Source organism: Odontomachus brunneus, unplaced genomic scaffold (genome assembly GCF_010583005.1).
Source record: "Odontomachus brunneus isolate Ranch 3 - 2012 unplaced genomic scaffold, Obru_v1 Obru_scaffold_107, whole genome shotgun sequence".
NCBI classification, from domain to species: Eukaryota; Metazoa; Arthropoda; class Insecta; order Hymenoptera; family Formicidae; genus Odontomachus; species Odontomachus brunneus.
In genome coordinates this window covers 160263-170518 of record NW_022639557.1, presented here as the reverse complement: position 1 = coordinate 170518, position 10256 = coordinate 160263, and positions in this window count along the sequence as shown.

The following is a 10256-nucleotide window of genomic DNA, read 5'->3' as shown; positions in this document are numbered from 1 at the left end:
CTCTCTCTCTCTCTCTCTCTCTCTCTCTCTCTCTCTCTCTCTCTCTGTCTCTCTCTGTCTCTCTCTTTCTCTCCCGGTCTTTTCGCTCTCAGCGTCGGTCTAGCCGTCTATCTATCCGTCTGCCTTCTCCGTCGCAGCCTGCATCGCCGCTCGATCCATACCCCTGGGAAAATCGCGCCCTCATCCTTCCACCTCCTGTTTCCCGATCTCTCTCCTCTCCGTCGCAGCGAAATTCGAAAGTTCATCGTCGTGCCCACCTGCCATCCGTTCTACGAGACCAGCGAGAGCAGCTAGTTGGCAAGTTTGCTCTTCCGTCGTGTGCTAGACGAGCTTTTTCGCGCGAAATTAGTCGGAATTATATCTGCCATCAGATAAGATAGTCGTGTAAATGTTGTCGTAAAGGCATTTCGATCTCTACCTTTAGCCGTATCCTAGAAGTTTCTGTATTGTCGCGGCAGCACAGCATTGCAAGTGTTCGCGAGACGAATAAAATTGCACTCGTACACACGTCGAACGTTTGATAGCTGTTTGTGCTTCTCGTGAAGATGCATGATTGACGAAGAACATGATTGCGCGTTCGTGCTCAAATGAGACGAGACCGATTCGAATCGTGGAACGAGTCAGGCGAAAGATACCGACGATTCTAAATTAAAGCGGCTACCACGCCGCTTATTCAGCGCGAATCGATCGGAAACTTTGCTGCGCGAACCGCAGACGCATATTTCGTACTTTGAAACGGAGTTTGTTTTTACGTAGTGCCGGATTTAACCGAGCTTTTTTTTCAAACGGTCATAGAGCAGTCGTATAAAGGTCTGGGCAAATCGGTTGAATTGCGTATACAAACATTCCGTTGGTTTTCTGCAACTTGCGCGCGAATACATCCGCGCAATGGTATTAACAAATACCGCGATCAGCTCGTAAAAAGTTTCGCGCGTCAGTCTCGACGACGAGTCTCTCTCTCTCTCTCTCTCTCTCTCTCTCTCTCTCTCTCTTTCTCTCTCATCTCTTAATGACCGGCGGGAAGAGATACGCGACTGTCAACCATGAACCGACGGGGCGACAAATCAAACGTCGTATCATCAGGCGCAATTATCTCTCCTTCGTCACGTTTCGTGCGAAGCGCTTCGAGGCGCGTGAAAAACGATCTCGCAATCTATACGCGAGATTTACGATAGCGTCAGTGAACTTCCGATCTCAGTCACTCGAGCCGGTATCGGATGGCAGAAAAATGAAGAAGCGTCAGAAAGGAGGGGTGGGAGAGGGGAGTAGGGAAAGGGGGAGAGAACGACCGGTCGGAGGGCATGCGGAAAAACTCGAGCGCGATCTTAGCCACCGGTTAGCAGTGCGAAAGAGGCGACGAGATCCAGCAGAAAGCGACGAAGAGAGAAAAAGGACAGAGAGAGAAGGGAGAAGAGAGGGAGAGAGAGTTGGCGGATTCGTGGGTGTAGGGACACGGCGGGGGGCGCTGTAAATTACAAGCGGAGCGCCAAACCGCTATGGTCTTCTCTCGGTGGCGCAGGGGTGTCTAGACGTATAGATAATGCCGGGCTTGTGCCGGGGTAGACGCAAGCTAGACGGTCCCTGGTTGATCCAGTCAGCCGAACCAGCCAGCTACCCGAACCAGCCAGCCAGCCAGCCAGCCAACCAGCCAGCCAACCAGCCAGCCAGCCAGCCAGTCAGCCGGGCTACGCTAGACACATCGACCATGTTCCGTTTCTCTTCGTTTCTCCCGTTTCCACTATCTAGCTATCTACCCGCGTCTCTCTTTCTCGCGCCCGTCGCGACCTACAGGGTGACCCTAAATCAAACGTCTGTCAAACAGACCGGCTGAATTCCTGGACAAATTCGTAGACGATCGATCCGTTCCGGATCGATTGGACAGAAATTCGGTTTATCATCACCATCAGACGTCCATCTTCAACGGGTACTTATAAGTTGCGTCGGATCCGCATCCCAGAATTTTAAATATTGTAAGGTCTACGCGTGTGTAATCTCATTCGAGGAGAATTGAGAGATTTACGAGGAAACGATCATAATTGTACTATTTTGTGTACTATTCTTTCTAGTTTTTGTTTTACTGTTGTCAGTGACGAATCGCAGTAATTTTTGCGACTTGAAATCTGAGAGATTTCAACTCGTCGTGAATCAAGTCGCCGTAAACGAGCCTTGAACTGACAAGAAAGATTCGAGGAACAAGATCGACTTTGAGTTGATCGAGAAACCGAAGTCGGGAATGCTCGTGCGATTCGACGGCTTAATTTGGAGGCACCCTGTACGCGCGCTCTCCTCGTCTTACTCGCACTCGCGCCTATATAGACGGCGCAACCGGATTTCCCATCGTTCTCGTCGCGCCAGCCAGCTCACGGACGAGAGCCTCACCTCTCGTGCATTCGGTTCGGCCAGGAGATGCAAATCCCCAATAGCATCACCTGATATCCAAGATCCCATTGGCAGCGATCGTGACGTGGATGATGCACGAGACCGTCGCCGACTACCACCACCTCGTCCCTCCTCTCTCTCTCCCTCTCTTTCTCTCTCTCCTCTTCCTCCTCTTTGCCGACTCGCCCTTCGTCTACCTCCGTCTTTATCTCTCCCTCTCGACACCAGCCACTCGTGTATGCACCGCAAGCGCATAGAATTATTCCGTTTCTCCGCGTGCCAGGGATCGCTGAATCTCCGTCTGTTCTCTCTCTCTCTCTCCCTTTCTCTCTGCCTCTCCTAACTCTCTGTCTCTCTCCGTCGCGTCCTGGAAAACTCTCGACCCTTGAACGCGATTTCTACACACGGCGCCGCTGCAACGGCTGCAATCTCGGGCGAGACAGGGAACTTGGACGTCGCTCGTAACCCTCCGCGTAGCACAGGAGGTTCGGATCTCTGGCATTATGAAAACCAAAGAGTTCGTTTCTCTACAAAGTCTTTTTCACGTTAGAATAATTAGCTGGATATTTCGTCGATAGCTCGACGATTTAATATTGTATAATTACTCCGACTACATGCTTATGCCGTATGTTTACGTCAAGTTTCTTTAATACGTAGTCATATATTGTTTACGATGAAAACGGGGGTGACAACAGTGACGCAACTGCGACGTCGTGTGTCTTAGAGAGCTTCCTCCGGAGCAAGTGCAATATTGTTACAGTATCGCAATATTCTTTCTCCTCTCATCGTCTAGAATGGATATCCGTCCCTTTTGGGACACGCTACGCCGTGCACGACCATTGTAGACGACACAATGGCGATGGTTTTGAGCTCCCAGTGCAATTTGATACCAACATCTGTGTCATATCAGACACGATTGCATGGCGGTTTTACATCACATAGAGTCTCCCGTAACTCATCTTTTCCTCGATACCGAAGAAGCTAGTGACATTTGTTACATCCCCTAATTATCTATTATACCAATGAACAGTCACGTTTCAAAGAAAAACACGTAGACTATCATATCCCCATCGAAACTAATGCATGTATGAAATTTTCTTATATAAATTTCTTTTCTCACTTATCAAACGTGATGTTGCGACGTTATATAAATGTCATGTCCGCCGAAGATCGCGGATTTCAAGGTCGCGAGGCAGATATGATTTGGATGACGTATTTCATCTGCTCTGAAGTTACATAAATAGAGACATACACGAGTGCTCATTGATACGTCTCGTCCGAAAATATCTCTGGGGGAGATGTATCTGATAAACATTCAGGCATTTACGAGACCTGATCTGCGTAGGCCTGAATCGCTGCGTAACTCCGGCATCGCCGCCGCAGGAGAGGAACAAGGAAGACGGGCCCTGCGCATTAAGTTGGATCACGCGGGGCTCACATGTCGCGAGGTAACGCCGTCGTAATCGTTTTCCGTATTTTTCACGGGCGATCCTCCTCGCCACCTCCGTCGCCGTTCCGGGCGCGGCTGTTTATCAGAGCGGGCTATAACGAGGGATTAAGAGCACGAGATACGGCGACCAACGTCTGCGTCCTCTCCTCCTCCTCCTCCTCCTCCTCCTGCTGCTGCGGCTGCTGCTCCCTCGAGCCGACGGTGCGGCGCACAGCCAGCCAGCTAGCCAACCAGCCAGCCAACCAGCCAGCCAGCCACCGTCCTTCGCTAACCGCGGTGGCGTTTTAATCGGTGCCGCCACACCGATGCATAAATCCACGTTAAATAATACGGCAGTTAACAGCGCCATTAAGCCGTTCGAGATACCGCGAAACCGAGCGCGCCGTTCCCTCGCAAAGTCCGTATTTATCGGCACCCGAGAGCCGACGTCATTCGCGGTGGCGGCGGCGTTACGCAGCGTCGCGACGCCACCGAGAAATATTGTATCGTTCCGAGCCGTCCGACCACGCTCTCCATCCGCGCGCGGCAAATACCTGCGGGGACCCTCTCCGTTCGTCTCGTGAATCTCTCGCTCGGTGCGGGAAGTGTCCCGCGCTAGTTAACTCGACACGCGCTCATGACACAAGAGATACGTTCCCAACGTTTGTTGCGATTACCGCCTGTCTCGGCTCGCGCGGCATTCAACGTAAAACGAAATAATTTCAACCGACAGTCACTATTAAACATTGCGGACGAATTTCTTCGTAATGACGAGCGCGAGCCTATCAGAAATCGATTTGCTCGGGAACATCCGTGCGATGCGATCCTCGCTGGCGAATGCACACCTCTTGGCAATTACCATCGGTCTCTTAGGAGAGAATATTTCACAGCGGAACACACCAACACTGTCGCCGCCGTCGATCGTCGCGTTTCGCCAGCGCCGTCTTGGCGCTCGTTTACGCCAAGATGAATGAAGATTCAAAACGGATACAGCTCGTTAATCAACTGACCCGGAGTAGTCGTACATCCTCACAGTCGTACCCCTCGGCGGCAGCACCGAGGGGTGGAAGCGGGGAGGAACATCTTGTTTCCGGCAGCTTAATGCCACCGCGACGCGATTCCGTTTCTGAGCGATCGTCGTTCGTTCGCTCGCTCACCCGGTCGGTCGGGAGCGATTCGAGTCGTTGGCCACGATAATTTCATCGCGATGCCATCCCGGCACGGTCTCCGTCATCCGTTAATAAATCATGAGGCCTGGCACCGCAGCGCTCCCTCCGCTCGTAACGACAGGCTCTTTTGATTATTTCCATAAACGAAACGTCGAGGAAGCGCGCACTCCGCGTGCAAGGTGGCCGAAGAGAGCCGCGACCACGCGGCTCTAATAATCATAACTCGCAAGGACGCGTCTCTCCCGCGCCTTTGCCGCCTCTTCTGTCTTTTTTCGCGCCTTAACGAGCGGCCGCGACAATCAACGTCTGCACCGTCGCCGCGTGCAACCCAATCTCACCCGCGCGAGAAACTTTTTACGGTCCCGCGACCCCCGCGGGGGTCACGAGCTCTTTCTCCCCTACCCCGGGCGGATACCCTCGCCGCGAATTACGTGGAGACGGTACTCCTCCGCCAGACAGTTTTCTCGTCGCGACACCGCCGCGTCGGAATGACTCACTATTTCCGCGGCCGGGACGTGAAACAAGAAGTTAACGCGGCCCCTCGTTTGCCTGCCTTTACAGCCGCTTTAATCTAAGGGACACAGGAGGAGATCTTATCTCGTCCGACTTCTGCCGGCCGCACTTACTCGGCCGGCGCGACTCTCCTCCGAGAGAAAGAGAGGCTCTCGTCTGCAAAAATTACGTAAAGCCCTCGAAGCGCACACACCCTCGATGCATGCAAAACGTCGATGACTTTTTCAGGTCGACGCTCGAATTGCGATAAGACCCAGCAGCGATACACCGCACTGTAGGCTCGTATTGTGTTAAAAATAAAGTGGCGCGAGACAAAAGGAGAACTTTCGACGGACTCGTTAGACACGAGACGCGGAGATGCGCAATATATTTTTCATTATTCATTCGCCTAAAGATAGACGTTACGCGCCGCAAGAGCAGCGATGTCGAGGAACAAAATTGACATGTTTTCATAGAGCCGTCGTGCTTTGTGCTTTTTGCGCTCCGACATACCGAGGAAGCTGACGTGATGCTCGTGACGCGCGCTGGTCAGAGCAGCCGGGAAGATAATTTAATGGTTCACTGCGGATTACGGGTGTGCGCATTTGGACGCGATAACACGTACTAGACATAACAAAATCAGGCGATGTAGGCAATTAATTCATGCTCATCGCGCGCGCACGTGCACGCGTACGCAAGTGCATTCGTTGAAAAATAGCGCCTTATCGCACGAGACTTGTATCGCAGCTCGCCCAACGCGGCGCGTTCGAACCGTCCGTAAAAATCTGCGAGAGAGATAGCGCGCGCGGGACTTGAAATTAACGGAAATTTACTTTCGACATTTTTCACGGAGGATTTTTCACGCGCGTCAGACGCGCGCCCGCACGTGTGATAGATAAACGACGGAGGGAACTTTGATAGAGAAGGTGACATCATGACGGTACATACGCTTTATTTACCCGAGCGCGTTGCTCAAGCACGCCTAGACTTTGCATTACGACATCGGAGGCGCGCGAGAAGACGTCGCGTCTTCGGAGATTGCGCACGTGAGAGAGATGCACACGCTATGCACGTATCATCTGCGCAACGCGCAGACTGCGGCGACAAAAAGTCGACGATAATAATCAGAGACTAAACGTCGAGGTAAATGTCATCAGCGAGCTGCGGAGCGATTTAGATTTTGACTTTAATCTTTAGAGGCCGGGAAGCCTATCTTTAGGCTGAAAGTATATTTGGTTTTTGTCAGAGTGGCGCGATAAGTCTCTACACACAGAAAAGTGTTATTCTATTGCTGAAAGAAGCGATTACTTAATTTACTTTCCTTCTTTTCAGTATCTTATCTTTAACAAAGAATATCTGCTAGATGATAGTCTTCAAATATATTCATGACAGAGTTTAGATAAGCTCATTTATCGTGCTTAAAAGAATCTACTCTCTTTATAAGAATATCATAAAACTTCATCGAAGAGAAAGTTGGTTCGACTCTGTGTAAGTAAGCAAATTGAATTTATGTTTTAATTCGATACTAAAATGCTAAAGGATTCAGAATATATCTTGAATAAATTTGATGCTCATGATAAATTTATGATAGACTTGAAATATTTGAAACAGGTAACATTTATTTGAACACAGTATGTATCTTTCTATGTGTATGTGCAATACCATGTCTCGAAAATGTCTATTAAACTGTAGAAAAATATGACTAGTTTTTAGATAAAATATTCCATTAACATAAATGTTATAGAAAAAATTTCTTATTTTTTTATTGTAGGGTAACTCTCTCATTCACTGGTCCTACATCGACGTCTATTCTCTTTATTCTATTAGATTATTCTATACTTATTTCTGACGTATCATATATAGTCATATATCTTCCACATTGAAATAATTAAAATCGTAAAAAATTCTGCTTCTCGCCTCTAAAAGTTTCATAAGTAATTAAAAGGCTTCCTCAGATATTCAATCGATAGATTAGCAAAAAGACAGTTTGCATCCAATCGATAAGTGGTGCAAAATCAAATGTAAACACATACATTCGCACATATGCGCACTTAATTTACTAATTTTAGATAACGATATTAAGACGGGACATCCACGATTTGTCCATATTAATTTATTGATTAATGTTCAACGTTATTCGCTTTAAGTTCAATGGAATTTTGCACTTAGGCTAATTTTTGTGGATTATTCGAATGCAATTTCGCCGCACTCGGTCCTACTTCGTCGCGTGATCACCCGAGTTAATTTCACAAATATATATTTCCCATTTATCGTTAATTTCCTCATCAACGATGTGTGTTCCCCGATATAAAATTAAATCTGCTCGATATTTTAAAGAAATGTTGACGAAATGAGCGCGCCTATTATCTGAGGTAATCAGACGTCCCGTTTTTTCTGGAACAGTCTCGGCTTTTCACCCTTTGTCCCGGATTTTGTCGAGTGCTATCTGGGACGTCGATTTATCTCGGATTCCGCCAAACTGTCCTGGTTTATCCCGGTTCAGAGGACTTTTAAGATGCCTCTGGCAAATTCACAGAAAATTCACAGTTCTGGTAAATACAGTAGCTTTGCTTCTTCTTTTTCTTAATTTTAAATAAGAATAACAACTATTTTATCCTAGATAGTTACTATTTTTGCTATATATAATAGTAGGTCTTCAATGTTGCTAAATTATTTTTCATATGTCTATAAGTCAAATATTGTTTTATATGTATGTGAACACATATATATGCAGTTTTCATGACTATTTTTACCTTCTCTCCCTCGCTCAACACGAAACACCCCGGATTTGAGGGACTGAAGAAAATCTGGTCTCCGTATTATTATCTCACACTAATTTCGCGGAATAACGCAGTACCGTCGTCGTGCCACACTCATCGTCGTCGTTGTCGGCCTTCGATCTGGACGGAAGTGCTTAAATCGCACTTTAATTCTATTCGTCGGAGCGCCGTGTCGCGCGCGTACGTGGTGAAATTCCGAAAAAAGGCGGATCAAAGAGGGCCGGGGTAGCTGTTAGCTGTCCGTTGCAGACGAGACGCGGGATCCATCGGCGAAAGGTAGACGAAACGACTCGAATAAAGCCGAAATCCTCGGAACCACCCGTCGGAATCGCCCCGCGCCCGGGTATCACGTCCGCCACCCCGGTCGTCCCCTCGTACCCCCGTCGTAACCTACCGTCCCCCCGGCATCCTCCTCTGGTGCAATTCTCCCGTGCCAGACGTCAGACGTCCTCGCCGCAACCGCAGCCACAACAGTTATAACCGTTGACGTTTTTGCCCCTCGTTTCGTCGTTGCTTCGTTGCCTCGCGCATTGTCTTCTCGCGGACTTTTTTCTCTGTCTCACTCACTCCCCCCTTCGTCTCGCTGCGTTTTTTGCTTTCTTGCCGTCCCGCTCTGTCGATTCATATCTGATTATCTGAGCTACTTACGGGCCCACTTGGTCTTCAATTAACGCTTTAACCTGCCGTTTCTCCGCGCCATTGAGCGAGAACGCGCTCCATTGAATTCTGTCTCGCCCGCGTATGAATGTTTAATATGCCGAATATTATTACGAGCTCCCCACTCTCATCCAGAGCTTACTTTAGACGATCTATTATTCGCGCGGCGGAATTCTACTCGCAAGGAAACACGCGAAGAATCGGGTTTACACATCATGGATATGCACGTGTACATGTATGTGTGCACATGAGCATCTATAAATCCTGGAGTGTTTTCCGCATTGCGCGACGCGTAAAGTTCCAAACGGAATGCACTCTCGCCATGACTTCGTGCCGCCAGTAATTAATTTTTTAATTAAATGCGCTTGCAATTATTTCTGTCCCGAGTAACAGACAAATTGCTTTCTCCACCACATTCTCCGATAATCTCCCTGATGCTTCTCGATACTGGAGGCAGCGAAACAGCGAGTCGGCTTAACGCGTATCATATACTGTTTCCCTTTCGTAGATGCAATCGCGTTATCCGCGATATATTCGACGTCGGGACTGCAAGGTCGCCGTCAAGGTGCCTCGTTCTTGAAAATGGATCGATGAGACTGTCTAGAAGAAAAGTGTTCGTTTATAATTCATCGGAATATTATGTGAGGTACGAGATTACGCGAAGAAGCATAGCGCTACGTAAGTTTAAATTAACAATTTCGATAATAACAAAAAGCACGCATCTCGACGAGTTGAAGAGAGAAGAAATACGACATGTACTCCTGCGTAATTCATAATGATTTTTAATAGTCGATCTTGAAACAAAACCACGAAAAAGAATCGAAGATCCTCCAACAATTTACGCGCGTTACCCTTATCGAACGTCGAATCTCGAGTGTTCTTGATCTCTCCGATCTCTCGACGTATCCGAGGGATAGCTTTTCGCTCCCCAGCGGATCCTCGTCGTCGGCGACGGCGGCGTCGTCGTAGGGACCGACGAAACGCGGGGAGAATCGCGAGGTGCTGGCGAGATCCACAGGGAGAAGACGAGAAAGAGGAAGAGAGAGAGAGAGAGAGAGAGAGAGAGAGAGAGAGAGAGAGAGAGAGAACAGCGGGAGCTATACGTCGCGATGTAAGGCGTCTAGACGGCCCGGAGAGCGTGCCACTTGGAGATGCCGTGTCGCTCCTCGCAAGATCGCGTTATATCCCGACGGGAAGCGCGGGAATGTTCGATTTCGTATGCGAAAAGGGGGAGAAGGAGGGCGGAACAATGGCGTAAACGGCATGCACGCACGTTGCGGCGCGGGGGTGTCGCGCGGGGCGTCGCGACGCGACGCGTCGCGTCGCCGTGAACGGACAGACGGATGGACG